An 18,210-nucleotide genomic window follows, 5' to 3' on the forward strand; every position below is an offset into this window, starting at 1 on the left:
CCTGGCCTTAATGAGCCAAACACACCGTGCATGCAAGAGACAGGCACTTGCACACATAAACACACATTGGGTCGCGCACAAACACATGCAAAGAAAAATACACACAGATGGTGGCGCAAGACACAATATGCTTTTGCTGGCTTGCTCCACGACCGTTAATAAAACATGGAGTTGGTGAGACATTCATTCCAGACAAAACCCATCTTCAAACGAGGCTTTGTGGTTAATAATACAGATATAATTTTCTCCGTATCTTTTTTATTTCTTCACTTGTGTGCCCTGGGATTGGGTCATGTTGGGTTTGGCCCCCCAGGGGTGGCGACAGCTCGTGGGATGTTTCACTTTCTTATTAATTGAATTTTAAAGTGACCTTGCAGTAATATTGATCTGCATTTGATGAAACACACACATACGCCCGTGCGCACTCAGAGAGACACACATGCATCCATCCTGCCTTATGCATCCTTCACAAGCTCAAGGTTAGTGTAGTAGCAAAGTAAGCAGCGAGTTAGAGTGCTTCGTCGTGTAGAATATTTGTCAGAGTTCTGTGATGGCTGAAGTTTGGGAGTTGTGCTGAGCCGAGCAATAAAGGCCGGGGAGGGGCCGGCAGGAAAGACAAGAGGAGGAGGAGGAGGAGGAGGAGGAGGAGAAGGTGGAGGAAGGGGTAAAATGGAGTGTGTGCAGGAGAAGGGAGCAAGAAGGAGGGAGAGGCGAGAGATGGGGGTAGCACATCTAAAGTGCTGGATGGAAAGTCAGTGTGGTGGTGTGGTGGTGGTGGTTGTGGTGAGGGGGGGTAAAGAGGAAGCAAAGGGTGTTATTGTGTTACTAGATTTAAAGCAAGTGAGGAGGAAGTGAGCGCAGGGCACAGCCAGGTGTGAGGGTGAGAAAGACTTCTCTGACCTATTTTACAGGGTTTGGATGTTGCTTTACCCACTAGCAGCTCCCTCTTCTGGTGCAAAATAAGTAATACACCCATAAACTAGCTCTATTAAGTGTTCCATTCCTCATTAGTTGCAATGAAACTCAGCTTTTTACAAATTGCTTGTGTCTGAACACACCCATCCATCACTTTGCCTGCTGACAAAAGTTATCCGAGGGAATTTAAGTTTTCAGCAGTGAAACAGATGAAAACTGGTGATGACACTGATTGCAGGAAATGGCTCAGAGACGTCCAAATGTGTCTTTTTTTGCAGCAAAGATCTCAGTTTTGTAATTCCTTGAAGAAAATGTCTGATTGTTTTATCCTCAGTACCTTGATTTTGTTGGATCACATGTAAAAACATGTAAAAACATATGGGTGTTAGTGCGTTGCGTGTAGCTGTGTCACACCCACAAGTGTGAGAATGATCAAGCAACTGTGTGCCTTGCTTGCCTGTATGGGAGTGTGAGGGTGTGGAGGAAGAAACTATGTAAAATACAGTATCTCAGTATCTCTTTGTTTGTTTTTCTTCCTTCAGATTCACTAATTTCTTTATATTTGCACGGTGGGAATGTGTCCAATCATTTTTTATGTTTCCATTTTAATCTGGCAAACAGAAATATATCAGACCACTTGATAAATATGTGCAAAAAATGCTGCATTACTTAAACCTACTGTTTTTTTTTTTTTAATACTTAATGCAATAAAGTTTTGTGTTGATTCATCTTTTGCTATTAGTCAGGAAAGACATGGGAGTAAGGTTAAACGCAGTGAATCACAAATCTGAGCTTTCTGCTCGGTGACATTTACAGAAACAGATGGATGTTAAAGAGCGTCCTATAACGTCTGGCGTTTATCACACACATTGAAGCTGATTGTCTACTTAACTCGTACATGCAGGGGTTAATAGCAATTGATTGGTTGCTGTTAATCACCACAGTTTGTGATTACCTGGCAGGGTCGTATTGATTGCCCATTGATCAGCGCATCTCCGCCACTTCTACCACTGTGTCTGTGAGCTCACTGTCATTTAGCGCTTTGCTGGTGCAATATTGTCGTTATGACACCCCAGGCGTCGGTGTTGCTCAGTGACTCCCTGGTGGCGAATGTCTGCTGCATTACAGAAGCAGCATCCAGTCAGCCAAAGTTTGATTTACATGGATGCAGAGGGGGGGGAAACCAAACTGGAGATAAGGCAGAGTTAGGCCTCTGCTGGCTGGGGTTGTGGTAAAATGGTTCTTTTTACTCAGTTCCTCATAAGAATCAGGTCTATGGTCAAATGAGGTGAGGGCATGGTGTGAATTAAGAATAAAAGTTTAGTCTCACCCCCCTTCCTTTCTCTCTGTGTCTCCATCTCATTCACGTCTGAACCTCGGTGTGCCTGGCGCTAGCCTCCATTAAAAACCTTGTCTAAAGTAATGAGTTTAAAGTCAGACTAACCTGTCTCAGGGAGGGAATAGAAACAGAGAGACTATATGTGTGTGTGTTTCTTGCACCTTGTGTGAACATGTTAGCACACGCTCAGGATTTTGAGAGTAATTGCATGTGTTGTGTTTGTGTGTATGCATGTGTGTGTGTGCACTAAGGCTTTGAGGTACGCTTTGACAGCTGCGAATTTAATAAGCAAACGTTAAAGGTAGGAGGGAGGGAGGTGGGGGGGGGGGGGGGTTGGTAGGCGGGGGGTATGCATAGGGCTCCGCTTATGAAATATGAATGACTGTTTCTGCATCTTCTTCAGCAGGCTTGATATCGTCTCTGGTTTGCAATTCCCCTGCTCCGCTCAGAACAGGATGCACAGTCCAGCAGTCTTGTGAGAGGGGAGGGGATGTTGTACTGTATATCTTTCTTCAACTTGTCAAACTGAGCAGCCAAGAGTTTTAATAGGCTGTGTCATATCTTAACTTAAAACAGTATTTCTCTTTGGTGGAAGACTTTTAGCATGCATACCCCAGTGTGGCTGCATGAGCAGTTAGTCACCAATACTAAGTAACTTAGCTCTTAAAATCTATGTCACATACTTTGCTTCAGTTTGAAAGTCTGAATTAAAGTAACAAGTAACCTGCAAACTGAAGCATGGTAATCCAGATGATGAGAATGTATTTTGCACTGTAGCACACCTTTTGAAAAGTTTCTGATCGCTTAATAATCTGTTTAAACTTATATTGTCTGGTAAACAAAAAATGCATTCACAATTGACCATTTTAAAAAATGGAGGAAGGAGAATTACACCAGTTTTATACATTAAAGATAATTTGGAGCATTGCTTAATGATCAGTGATCAATAGTGTGTGTGAAGTGAAATAAAACCTTTGGTTTGTGCGTGCTGGTCTTTGTGAACACCATATCTACAGGTACAATTTTGTTGGTAACCAATATCTGATCCTTTTTGACATTTTTGTAAAAATACAGTTAAAGGGTTACACTAGCAATTTAGTGTTAAATTTCTATAAAGTCTGAGGGCCTGCAAGAGACAGATTCAGGAAAGAATGGTCCAAATTTCTGCAGCAGAAGTCGAACAATCCTGACTTTGAAGCTGTGTCCCAAATTACTCCTTCGTTCACTCATTCATTACTCTCTGCTGTATAGACACTCTATAAAGTGTAAATCGAGTTTTCGGACACTAGTGAATTGACAGTTTGTGTGTTCACTGACAGGTGTAGAAATGCACAACAGTAATTTTTGCATTTATGTGATATATTGCATTGTGGGATTGTTAGCAGAAAGCAGTGTGTATGTCATGGACACCTCTTGTTTCCTTCCATTGTGGGAATTCTTGAGGGTTCTATATCATGTATATATACATATATTATGGTTATAGTATATAGTAAATATCCTTTTATTTATATAGAACTTTTCAAAAACAAGTTTACAAAGTGCTTCACAGACATAAAAACAGAAAATACACAGTGCAATTACAAATTAGAATAAGTTCCATGCAATCAAGAAATAGAAAAAAAATAAAAGTAAAAAAATAATTATAAGTCGGTTTATAAAACAAATAGTCTTTGTAAGAGTTTTAAAAGAGGACACTGAGGTTACTTATCTGATTCCCAACGTAAGGCTATTCTGAGCCTGTACAGCAAATACCCTGCTACCCTCTGTCTAAAGCTTTTCTCTGGGGACCGACAGCAAGCTCCAAACATTTCCTACATTTCCCATAATGCAACTCAATGAAATTGCAACTCACTTTTATTTGGCCTTAACTAATAGGCCATCGACATGTTCCAAAGCTGTGCCAAAGAAAACTTTAGACAACTGTTTTCACTGGCTGAGTTTTACTTCCTATCACCAATAAACTTGCATTAATGTATAAAATCAGTGGAGGCTGGAAGCATTTAGTTTAGGAGGAGACCAATATTTAACATCAGCCTATATAGTTGTGTGAATCCATCTCTAGATGAAGGATACAGGATGTTCCTGTAATCTGCTTTTGTAGTACATAATAATCAAGGTTGTTGCTTAAAAAGAAAGTTTATTAGGGCCCGAGCACTTTCAGTGCCAGGGGCCCAACGGTCCCTGGCACTGAAACCTATTGTTTCTGTAGAGATCAATATTCTTGAACACCAATGCATTTTTAGGGGCTGAGGATGCTCGAAAACTCACAAAAATTGGCTCTATATTGCCCCCTAATTACTTTTAGTATTTTTGAGGCACTAGGGGTGCTCGAAAACTCACAAAATTTTGCACATGCATCAGAAATGGTGGAACTAGAAATCTGATATGGATCTTGGGTTAAGGTTTGGCAAAATGGCTCAATAGCGCCCCCTACAAAAATTTCAAAGACAAAGCCCCCACCTTTAATTTGTTGTAGATGTACGAAATTTGGTAGGCAGATGTAACATCTACAGACTCACAGGTGTTTTCCTCCTAGAAATTTTATAGGTGATATCTAAAGATATCACCTTTGCATTGCTAAATTGAGGTTTCTTGGAATGCCCTTGGCATAGCTTGCCAGTCAATTTTGTCCAAAATGTTTATGGGCATTAAACAGGAAGTTGTTGTAACTCAAACTCTGCCCCAAATTTCTCATGTTTGATAAGAGTCCAGGCCTGAACACATCTACATGTCAGTACCAATGTCATAGTCATAGCGCCACCTACTGACAACAAGAAATCAGCCTTATGTGACAAACATCATCCGATTGACATGAAATTTGCATGGTGTGGTCTACACATGACATACAGCAACATGACCTATAATTAATGTTGTCTAGCGCCATAGTGGACACAGGAAGTGATATTTATCTCCTACATGCAATGTCCGATATTCATGAAAATGTATATCCATGTCAGTTGCCCTGTGTTACATGTATTGCTACATTAATATTTCACTTATGTAGTATTTCCTACAGTCAGCAGGAATTGAAGCCTAAATGACACATAGTTCATCAAATGTATACACAATTTCCAATATCTCATCTCCAGCACCACTTACTGAACACAGGAAATAATATTTTACCCCTCCGATAATTCCTTTCCCCCTCTGCGTCTCTTTCTTTCTCTCTCTGAACCCCACCGATGTTCTTTCTGCTAATGTTCAATTTGTTATAATTTCTTCAGATGATAAGCTTTAGTTCTGCTGTGCACGCTGTAGACAACAACGGTCCTGCATAATGTCTCGCTGTCCCGCTAGCAGCTTTGCTCCATTCAGTAAAATCTTTTATTGATTGAATATTTATTCAGAAATACACCAAAATAAGCCTCTCCTTTCAGGTGGTACTGGGAGACTACAGAGTCAACGTAAACATCAATACACAAAAAAATATTTGTTGAAAATAGTTTCACATGTAGAAAATATTTTCAGAATGTGCTGCAGTTCACACTGAGTGCCGAGTATGAACCAGTTAGAACAGAATAAGTACCAGTGTTGATCATATCTCTAAGATAGAGAGGGCCATTAACAGAATCTAATGCCAGGTTCAAACTACATGATATTTTTGTCTGATAAAATGGTCACTATGTCGAATTAGGTGATTACAGAATCATAAATCCTTGAGCGCTCTGTGCACCTATTGGTCAGCATCACAGAACACGTTGTGGAAGTTGTCATACTAGACGAGAGAAGGTCAAAAAAATCTGATACACTAGATGCTGTGTTGGTTGTTGTCCACTGTGATACACTACATGGGATAAAACAGTCAACTGTGGAGCCCGATACCCATTTTCAGTCCTGAAACCCTACAGTGTATGTCTGTCATGTCGGCTATTATTGAGTCTGAACCTGGCATAAGAGCACAAGAAGTCAGAGTTCGACTATTGTACATGATACATTCTTAATACACACGTATTATTTATCTGGTAAATTAATGAAATAACTTGCTAATCATTAAAGCTCATCTGTCTGATTCAGCCTGAGGCTGAAAGACTAAGCAGAGCTCAACCTGCTGGTTTGCTGAAGCTTTGGGCTTGTCTGTAAGTGGTCACATTAAAACAAATGTGGATATGATTTATAGAGCATTATAGCTCATATATGCTAATATATGTATTATGACGGTTGTGTCAGACGCACACAGAGGTGGGCCTAATGTTTAGAACTGAGTAAGCACCCCGAGTCTGTCTTTAAACACTTTCCCCACACAAGTGAAATAAAGGCAAACAAGGTCATAAGACAATTAACTTTCTTTGTTTTCCTCTTCTGTTCCACCATTTCTATTGTATATTAATTCCACCCCCTCAACCTTAAGATTAAATTCCTTTTGTCCCAACAGAGGGGTCCTCCCCTCCCTCCCCGGCCTACAACACTAAAAGGGTGATGAAATGTGAAAGAAAGGCGCAAAAGAAAAATAATCCAGCCTCTCTTTCTGCACATCACTGTGCAGAGAGAGAAGCTTTCCCTCAACCGTGATTCTCCCAGATGCCGTGATTCTCCATAGTGTTCAGTTTAACCCCTCCGTCCTTCTTCTTCAACCCTAATTACACACACTCACACAGACACTCACTCTCACACACACACACACACACACCACACACATCTTTTACAACTCCCATCGTAGCAGAGTACTGGCTGCAAGCTCGATAGGCTCAATAGGATGAAACTGATGGGGTTACAGGCACATACAGCAGCTCTCATTAGCAGTCTCACACCGATAATGTTGAGATGAAAAGACGCTGTACCCCTGTGTGTGCTCTGCTGTTTTCTGTGAGCTTACAATATGCATTACTGCTCCGCTGAAGCCATGAGCGACACACAGCAGTGCTTATGGCATTGTTTTAAACTCGCTTTGTGGAGGGCAGAGAGCATTTACAATCCAGCCGGGGGAGAACACTTTTTGTTTCCTTTACAGCACTGTGTGACTGACAAAAGGGATGAATAGCTGAATGAGTGAATGATGTGACAGTCAATGTGAACGGTCACATATTTTCTATTAACCAATCTACATATGTTGCTCATGTAATTCTTTACTTGACCTTCACATAATTCTTGGTATCATATCACCTTGTCAAGTAAATGTTGTCCGTTTGGTCAATAAAATGACAGAAAATTGTGAAAAATCTAAAATTTTCATTAACACAATATCTTCAAATGTCTTGTTTTGTCTGATCAATAGTTTAAAACCCCAAAATATTCCTTTTTCATAATATAAGATAAAGAAAAACAGCAAATCCAAAACCTGACAAATTGGCACAAGAATATTTGAGTTTTTGCTTGAAAAATGACTTAATCTGTCAACTGATCGATTAATCGACTAATCATTTCTACTCTAAAAAGTTGCTCCCAAACTCCAAGTATACTCAAAAATGTGTACATGTGTGTGCAACACAATTTTTATTCAATTGTCTAGTAGATTTTTGTTCAGAGAAGGAATAACATCACAGTCTCAGTGACTTTTCCCCCTGCTGCGTAAAGGCCAAGTGGCGTACAATATGTCACCAGACCAGGACGACCTCAAAAGACAAATGACAGTGTAGGTCGAAAATTCAGCCAGCAAAACGACCTATAGTTACATTTCAGTGACAGACCTTATCTAACGGCCGTAGTATTTATGACCCAGAGAAGTGACACCGTTCAGATGACAGGTGGAGGGTTGGGTGGATGATTAGATAGATAGATGGCAAAAAGTTAACTTAGCTGCAGGAGACCGCTGTTTGCCTGCTGTCTCCAACCGTGAGTTGGGACAGTTTTTTAAAAACCGTACCTACAATTGTTATTGTGTTTACTGTTTCCGTGACAACGAAGGTTGCCTAACTTTAAGGAAGTAGTAACTTTAACCCACACCACGTTTCAAATGATCATTCTAACCCAACCCGTGATCTTTCCTTAACCCTAACCAAGTGGTTTTTGTGCCTAAACCTAACCAGACCTTAACCACCAGTGTTGTCATATCATAAAACATCTTTTTTTTTTTTTAACAATGATTTGTAATGGTTTTGGACAACTGCCAATAGAGGCAGCATATTAGAAAACGCTCCTGTGGGTCGTTCTGGAGTGCAGGTACCATTGACCTACATTATGTGGTTGTTTAATTATGAGGATGTGTTGCACCAGACACATGTGTGGCTTCAATTAAACAATCCTTTGGTGAGGCAGAAAAGAGTCCACTGACTCTGCAGAGCGCCCCAACACACATGTGGCATTACAACTTCTCCATACAAAATATCTCACTTTCATAAAATAAAAAAATAAAAAATTAATTAAAACTTTCAAAAGGACTCAGTGGCTCAGTGGTTTCAAGCACATAGTGTTCAACCATGATGAACATGGCTCAGTGAACCAGTTCAGAATGAGATTTTGCAAAGTCAAGTCATCTCACCAGCGGAGCCAAGAGATTTTTTTCTTGCTGGGGCTAATTTGGGGGACTTTATAGTATGTACATGGATAAACAAAGTTAGTGACATGCAGCGTGTCAAGTCTCACTCACTAAAAAATGTACAGTGATTCAAAAGGACAACACAGCAACAATAGTAATTGCACTTTGTTTCAAGTTAAAAGACAATTTATATTCAGCCCTCTGATTGGACTAGCAGATAGGACCGACAGACAGCAGCCAGGCAGGCAGTCAGCTTAGAAAAATTATAGCTCACATCTCAACAAATAAGCAACACATACATATACATACATATGTAAATGTCCACAAAAGGTTGCGTATTTAGTGACATGTGTAATGTGAGTATTCCAGTCAGCATACCACTCGTACATGTTCTCACTGGAGTTTCTGTGGATGGCACTATATCAAGGCTGGGTGCTGGGATCCGTCCTCTGGCTGTCAGCCGGCTAACATCTCCAGCAGATCTGCTAGGAGTGAATAGTCCACAGGAGGAGCAGCTGTCACAGGTGGTCTCTCTCCCTGCTGTTCTAAAGGCTGCTGTATACTCTGTCAGAACTGCTTGTCGGACAGTCAGATAGCTTCGGAAACCTGAACCTGAAACCTGTGTCCGACAATTACTTGAACTTCCCAAAACAGACGATCCAACCAACTGCTTCACGCAGTGATTGGCTAGATGTGTGGATGTTTGAGTTCTCTTTTTTCATTCTTTACACACCAGTTTCTGTCACTTCTCAGTTACGACACTATGAATGCCTGAAAATGAAGATGACATACCTGTGGAGGCACGGAGATGTTTAGCAGAGGTGGCAGTGGAGTTTAACACAATCTTTAGAAGTGAGAGGATGCCTGAGGAGTGGAGAGGAAGTGTACTGGTACTGATTTTCAAGAATTAGGGTGATGTGCAGAGCTGTAGTAACTACAGAGGTATAAAGTTGATCAGCCACAGCATGAAGTTACGGGAAAGAGTAGTAGAAGCTAGGTTGAGAGGAGATGTGATGATTAGTGAGCAGCAGTATGGTTTCATGCGAGGAAAGAGCACTACAGATGCAATGTTTGCTTTGAGAATGTTTATGGAGAAGTATAGAGAAGGTCAGAAGGGGCTGTATTGTGTCTTTGTGGATCTAGAGAAAGCATATGACAGGGTGCCGAGAGAGGAGGTGTGGTATTGTATGAGGAAGTCGGGAGTTGCAGAGATATGTAGGATATGTATGAGGGCTGTGTGACAGTGGTGAGGTATGCGGTTGAAGTGAAGGATGGGTTCAAGGTGGAGGTGGGATTACATCAAGGATCGGCTTTGAGCCCTTTCTTGTTTGCAATGGTGATGGACAGGTTGACGGACGAGATCAGGCAGGAGTCTCCTTGGATATGATGTTCGTGGATGACATTGTGATCTGTAGTTAGAGAAGGGAGCAGGTTGAGGAGAGAAGAGGAATGAAAGTCAATAGGAGCAAGACGGAATACATGTGCGTGAACGGGAGGGAGGACAGTGGAATGGGGGGGATGCAAGGCGTAGAGGTGGCGAAGGTGGATGAGTTTAAAAACTTGGAGTCAACTGTGACAGAAGGGTACCAGAGAGAGTGAAAGGGAAGCTTTACAAGAGGGAAGTGAGCCCGGCCATGTTGTATGGTTTGGAGGCGGCGGCACTGACAAAAAGACAGAAGGCCAAGCTGGAAGTGGCTGAGTTGAAGATGCTAAGATTTTCATCGGGAGTGATGAAGATGGACAGGATTAGGAATGAGTATATTAGAGGTTGAGAGGCGAGATTGAGATGGTTTGGACATGTGCGTAGGAGAGATGCTGGTTATATTGGGAGAAGGATGCTGTAGGGGGAGCTGCCAGGCAAGAGGAAAAGAGGAAGGCCAAAGAGGAGGTTTATGGATATGGTGAGGGAGGTCAAGCAGGTGGTTGGCACGACAGAGGAAGATGCAGAGGACAGAAAGAGATGGAAACGGATGATCCACTGTGGTAACCCCTAATGGGAACAGCTGAAAGAAGACGAAGAAGAAGAATGCCTGAAAATGAAGTCTGAAAATGTGCCAAGTTATCTCCATATTTAAGCGACATTGTGTCTTTCCCTCTCTCTATGATAGAGGTCTTTTCACTTCACCTTCAAGTGTGGCCATTCTTGCTCTCTCTCCTTGCCTTCTCTTTCTCATTTTCAGTTTCTGGTCAGATCATGAAAAGATGTAGTATTATCACACTGCTAGTGTACCAAAGCAAACTGAATAACAATTTTATTTAGTAAATTCCTCTCACATGACACAAGCAACAAAAATTCACCTAGATGATTCTGGTGCACAGAAGGTTGCAAATGAGTTGGCACTATTGGACCCGATCATGTACAGTATGAGAAACAGCAGCCGAATGACGGAAATCAGAAACGATTTTTGCACATCAAACATTTGGCGATTCCTTGATGTGACCACAGTAGGGTTGTAATAATTCTTGGTGACGCTGTAGTTCATCCTCTTACACACCAGTCTAGTAGGTAGCAGGGCTAGAAGATGCAGTGACATACAGTAGAGTACGTAATGCCATATTAAACACCTTCCTTTCTTTTTTCACTTTATTTCACCACTTGCTTTTCTTTTCCTTGCAGAAATAGTGGTAGTGCTAAAAGCCACTGTGGTGTTGACGGGTTGCACTTCTTCTACTAAACTAGTAAGGGTCTTGGTGGGGTTTTAAGATTCGGTTAGGACTCTATAAACGAGTATGTGTAATTGAATGTGTGAATACTCTAAATATACAGTATATGTATGTGTGTATTTATGTATTGAATATGTATACAGTAGGGAAATTTAGCATTTTTTTTACTAAATCAAACAATTCCAAAATGGACTGAAATCTAAATCTAGAAAACTCATAATCTGGTTTAAGTTTGTGATGATATAACGAATGGCGCGGTTCGGGTGTGTTCTATATTTTTGGTCCCTTTCAAAGCCTTCAGTGGATGGGGGTGGAAGGCACTTGATCTTCCCTTGTTCATATTAAATAAGTCACATTCCAGCCCCCACCTTAAAACCTATACTCTCATTTACACTAGAGCTTATTGGATGTGAATATGAGCCTGTGTGTAGCTTTCCTTTCAGCTCAGGCCAGTGAGTTTGAGTCCTTTTGAACAGGCAGTAACATGAGGCAACTATGACAGGCGGGACGACCCTTGATCACTGTTAATTATCTAAGTGGACGTGAGGCTCCCAAACCACCAGAGCTCTGCAGCTTGCGCTCTACATCAGGGAGGTTCTCTGTACATATGCGCTTTCAAACCAACGTGCTTTCATTGCAGCGTGAGACACACTGAGTGGGTGCGCTTGTGTGTTTTTGTGTTTCTGTGTTACCATCATCATCATCACTGTAAGACATATTGCCCTTCAAATGCGTGTCATGCTCACAGGAAGGCAATCATGTTCTTTAGCATCATTCAAAAGCAACGCAGAGTTTGTCAAACCTGTCAAACACAAAAAGCACACTAAACAGCTCTTGAGTAACATGTCTTTAATGAAGCAGGGGCCATTTAAGATTTATGAAAGAGTTTTACTACCCAGCTACAATGGACTGTCATTACACTTGAATTCAAAATGGTTGCATCACCTCTTAGGAAATGATCTGTACTATCTGGAGATGATGCGCTGAATTCCCTGGTGATTAAAAGTAAGGAACAGGAGGAGTGCGGTATCAGTTTTATACGTGTTCAGAACTATTACTAAACTGTTAGATCTTGTGACATGAAAAGGAAGGAAAGTTAAAAGAAATTTGACAGTTTACCCCAAAAAAAAAAAAAAGTTCTTCATGTCAACTTTAAAAGTGTCATCAGTCTGGCGCACATTTGCATAATGAGTCAATGTTGAGTATCAGTGAGTCATGACAGTCCGGTTTAGTGCCCACTGAAAAGCCAGAGATTAGAACACAAGATGGTCAAAGTGTCCTTGGATTTATTGACTGGATTACAACGTATCACTGATAGACATCAGATGTAATCCTACTGTTTCTTATGTAAACGGATCTGCCAATAACATGAGAAGAAATAATGGCCTGTTTTGCACATGAAACCAGCAACCTGTGGGCTGTTTCATTTGTACTATAAATATGCCGAGTGCTTTGTGCAAATACTTTTGTTGATGTTGGTACCTTCATTTGTGGCTAAAACAGCTGTTGATGCTTGCTTTGTCATCTTGATGCTCCATCTAATATGACATCCATCTTTTCTGAGCCAAAAATACCGAGTAGTTTTCAACCTTTAAATCCTCTAGACAATGTGGGAGCTGAAAATGTAAATCTAAGAGAAAAAATGTCAAAATTCTCTTGTTGCAGCCTCTCAAATGAATATGATATCATATGATTTTAATATTTCCTTTTTTTTTTGTCTTCACCAAAAGGACACTGAGCATCTTTGGATTGTTGACTGTTGACTGGGACAAAACAAGACATTTAAGGATATCACCTTTGGTTCTGGGAATCAGTGATTGACACATTTTATAGACCAAACGACTAATCAAGAAAATCAACAGATTAATTGTTAATGAATATAATTGTGAGTTGCAGCTGTCGTAATAATCTGCTTACCTTAAATAAGTAGTTTGACACAGTTCAACAGTGAGTTTTAGAGATTCTTTCAGGCCCATTTTTAAACTTTAGAGAGAGTCAGGCTAGCTGTTTCCCCCCTGCTTCCAGTCTTTATGCTAAGCTAAGCTAAGCTAAGCTTATCGCCTCCTGGCTCCCACTCCGTACCTGAGAGTGGTGTTAATCTTCTCACTTGACCCTCTACAAGAAAGTAAAGAAGCTTATTTCCTAAAATGTGAAACTACTGCATTCACTGATGTTAAAATAAGCTGTTACAGAAAGTTACACTGGAATCAAGGTGCAGCATTGACTTAGTCTGGAGCACTTCGTAGGCTAACTGCTAAAGGCAAGAGAAGTTAAGAACTCATATTTGGTCAGAAAAGTAGACGTCTCATAGATAACATGTTAAAATAACTGCAAGAACAGATAAAGTAGAATTGTATAAAGTCATCAATGCATTTTTAGCACAAATGGAACTTCATACTAGTGTTCTTCAGCACTTCTGTACCATCTGGACCATTCTCATACTGTAAAATAGACATTTTGTTTTACCGGCTATATGCAGAACAAATCTTCCCTTCAGTATTTCGGCTTACATATAATGTTTTCTTCCTTGTCTTTGGTGGGGGAAAAAAAGTCTCTTGCTTTCGTTCTGTCAGCTCTAAACCAAATAACAGCTATTTAACAAGTGGGAGTTTGTTGTCAGTTTTCCTAAGCAGATATGTCCTCACATTAGCTGTCAGGCTGCCTGATAGAGAGAAATAACTTCTGAGTGCCTTTACATTTATTCCCCTAAGATGTACTGAGGAGAGACCAGAGTAAACAGAAATGCTCCATGACAGCTTACACCTGCGCCGCGGATGCTGAAGGAAGTTGTGAATAGACTATGGCTGAGGGGAAATTACATCATGCCCATGGACTTTCCATCTGTCGTTCATTGGGGGAAAGAGGAAGTTAACTATGCCATAGGCCCAGAGTTTGACTTACAGCAGCACTATAAAAACTTCCTCGTCTTTTCTGTTTAAACAAAAAAAAACAACTCCTGAGGGGAGTGCTCCACCATTTTAATGCAGAATTAAATAAATAAATCCTTACAATAAAGTTTTTTAGGATAAGGATTGTTTCACTTTCAGTTCCTGCCCTGTCTATTTCCAGCAGGTCATGGTTTTTTTGTTTTCTTTTGTTTTGTTTTGTTTTTTTTACTTTTGCTCTGACTGAATGTAAGTGTAATAGTATGTGTGTGTAATATCACCATTGTGCAGATTAATGTCTGCAAGATACATTGTGTATGGAAAGAAGGGAGAAAAAAAAAAAAGCAAGTGAAAGATAGAGGGAGAGAGATGCAGGGGGAGCACAGAAAACAACACTATCAAAGGAGGGCTTCAAAGACTATCAGCTGCGTCTCCTGGGTAATTTGCGATCCTGCATTCTTTCGACTTCAAAGGGCCGCTGTGTGTTGGAATACTGCAAGTGGGAGAGTGGGGTGGGGATGGCGGAGGGGGAGAATCTGATTTCTCTAATAAATGCTGACACCAGGCCTGTTTGATATTAGATTCAGGGAACAGTTTGATTTGTTATCGCCTTTGAAACTCTTCCGATGTCCTTCAGAGAGGCAGGCTGGCTGACTATAACACCACACCCCAAGTGCAAGGAGAGGAGAGAAGAGAGCGCCAGGCTCGTCGGACGATTGTCCAGCTATAAAGATGACCATTAAGGGAGCTATTGATTAGGAGTCTCCCTGTCTGACTCCTTGTCTGTCTCTCTGTCGAGACCCATTGTGTTCACATCTTAGTGCACCATCAACAACTCAATGCACCTGAAAAAAAAAAAACATTTTAAGCAGCCACTAAGTCAGTCTGATTAGAGTCTGAAGCAATATGGCTCAATATAACGTGACTCAACAGTTTTAATCACTTATATCATAGTTAAGGCCACACTGCTTGAAAGACATGCACTTATCTATAACATGAAACTTTTGCAGATTGTAAATATTAACTTGAAAGACATCTACTTAAATCAAGAAATATTCAGTGGCCTCAGGAGATTTTTTTCTGACCATAGAGAGCTGTTAGTGAGTGCAGCAGGAAAGAATATATTCATACCTACCACAGGCTGTAGGTGAAGAGGGGATGAGGAAACTCCCTGGGGTTGTCAGAATACTACTTTTATCACGATAGTTAACAGCTGCAGTTTTTGCATATTGGCAGAGTTTTAGGAGGTTTTCTGAAAAAAAAGAAAAAAAAAACTTCCAAAGTGGATCTAAGCATGCAGTATAATGTAGGCTTCATGTTCATCATTCAACACTCTTGACCACTGTTGCCAACTTAACAAATTTGTCACTAGATTTAGCAACTTTTCAGACCCCTTTAGCAACTTTTTCTCAAAAAAGTAGCTAGCAACATATCTAGCGACTTTTTGGACACATCTCAACTCCTCTCCTTGAAGGGAGTATTTCTCAGTGAATGAGCACTAATGTGGCTCTCTGGATTGACCGTTCAGTGGGTGGGACAGAGCAGCAGCACGTTCAGTGGACCAATCATCAGCCAGACAGAGACGTGAATGAGCTGTGAATGTGTGTAGCTAATGACCAATCATTGATCGTCATTGTTTTTATTCTAAATTATTTAACTTTAACAATCTAAGTTTGATTTTCTTCTGTCAAAATAGACAAGGGTCATCTCTTTATTCATGATACTTCAGTTACAGAGTCGATACAACTGCCTGCATAAAACAGTTTTTTAATATTAGAGGTAGATGCACATTCATGAGCTGCTTGAAAAAATAGCTAATGATATAGCTAGTTACAGTCAGTGTAGTTTATTTTAACTTAATTTTCTTTAGATTTTTTAAAAAATCTTGTATGTACGTAATTACTTCATGATGTCATATATATGAAAATTAGCATGTGACATCATGTAGCGGCTTTTCCAGCAGCTTCAGCTACTTTCCACTGAAAATAGTTGGCAACACTGCTCCTGATAAAACATTGAGCAGAAAAAGATGGCAAAGCATGACACAACATGGGCCATCACTGGTCTGAAAACAGTGGCTGAGATAAGCAAAGGAGGAATTTGTCAGTTTAGATGCCTAAAACAACATATATTTAGGTTTACCTGACAAGGACTAGTTGGATGTTAATTACAACATTTGTCTGTCTGTGACACACAACTGGAAGTATGAAGTTATTAGCAACACCACACCTGTTAGGAAGGAGACTTTGGAGGATGGATGGGTCGGCAAATTGTGTAAAGTTGACACAAGAGATCGCTGTCCATTTTCTAGTAGAGCCTAGATCTAACCAAACCTGAACCAGACTTGTTAGCTAAAGGCTTCTCAATGCAAGAAGCTACCAAAATCTTTTTTTTATCTTTATGAAATGACAAAGACAATTAACAAAAGACAAACAAAACAATATACACACAAGCAACACCAACATTAAATATCACATCAAAATAAAACAAAATGAAACATTGCATCTATATGTCCTTCAACCCAGGACACCCAACACCTGTCATCGGGTCTGACAACTTAAATAAGCAACAAAACATTTAACAAATACAAAAAAGGAAATACTAGATCCTGCTAAATATACACATATCAATATCACCATTATATAGGAAAACCAATTACCAAAACAAATATATCAAATTCATGTATCTTACACATAATTCACTGCTCAATAAAGTAAATTGTGAAGTCCATCAACCAGTGAAACCAGTCTGTCACAAGATTCTCTTAAAACTGGTAGTCAAACAAACACACTGAGAGACCTCACGTGGATTTTTACAAGACTCATCTTTTTTCCGAACATCTTTTTATAATTTTGGTTTTGACATTGGAACAGTGTGCGCACTAGAAGAGGAGCATATCAAACATATTTGAAAATGATCAACATGCCCTCAGCATGTTCGGACAAATTCCCAGAAAAAGTGGTGAGTTTAAGAGCAGCAGGGCACAGTACCTTTTCACAGCAGGATGCCGACATTTTTATTTATTTATTTTACCTTCATTTTACCAGGAAGTCTCTTGAGATGCATTAGACTAGTCTTTTTTATGAGAGATACCTGACCAAAATGGCAGCATAAAACATTCACAACAAACCAGGACCTGAGAGATATGAGAGAGATAAAACGCTACTATTTAAAACTACTGCATTCTTCATGAAACATTTCTTCAATGTGATGCTTGGATGTCTGATATGAACGTTTTCAGACGAAGTATAGCTTGTAAAATTTCCCAAGCCCTGCATAGTATGAAAATGCAGACTTGCTACATAGACATGTGAATTTTGACATATTGTCTGTCCTCAAACTGGCCACATTTTATATTAGACCACACAAAGTTTTAGTAACTATCCAGCTATTCTTATGAGATAGAAAATACAACAAGAGGTAAAAATCTCCATCTCAGATGTAGGAGATTAGTTTAGTAAACACAGCAGATTAGGAGTCTGCCGGTCCTGCCAGTCTCCAGTTTTTCAGAATATTCAGACCAGTTTGAGCCTCATTTTTTATTATATATTTGTTTTGTTGGGTTGGATTTGGTATGTTGTTTGATTACATTTTAGTCTCATGTGAATAAAGCATCTTGTACTCCCTCGTTTATAAGGCCATCCTTCTGCAGCTTCCATTACATCTCATCCTCATGTTTACTTACACCACTAATGTCAAACTACAGCCTGAGCTCTCAGAGCTCTCTCTGCTTTTATCTTTACCAAGGGTGCATACGGAGCTTGGTAAAAGGGCTTTTATATGGGCAGCTCCATCTGCTTTGACTGATCCACAGAAAAAAATGAAATTATTTTAAACATGCAGTCACTGACATTTTAGGGAGTGAAATGGATAAGTGTGAATGTTTTAATTTATAGTGTTTAGTTATTTGTTGAGAAATGGCATGTCATTGTCTTTAAGTTTTCCTTAAGGCCCTTTTACATTTACATTTACATTTACATACGATTTTGGGCCCG

General features: G+C 40.1%; 1 long non-coding RNA gene across 1 annotated transcript in view; it reads right to left on the minus strand.

Moving 5' to 3' along the window:
* LOC122968394 overlaps positions 1 to 18,210 on the minus strand; it is a 221,677-nt gene that overhangs the window by 183,333 nt on the left and 20,134 nt on the right. The window lies entirely within an intron of this gene.

The sequence above is a fragment of the Thunnus albacares genome, chromosome 18 (genome assembly GCF_914725855.1).
Source record: "Thunnus albacares chromosome 18, fThuAlb1.1, whole genome shotgun sequence".
Lineage (NCBI taxonomy): Eukaryota > Metazoa > Chordata > Actinopteri > Scombriformes > Scombridae > Thunnus > Thunnus albacares.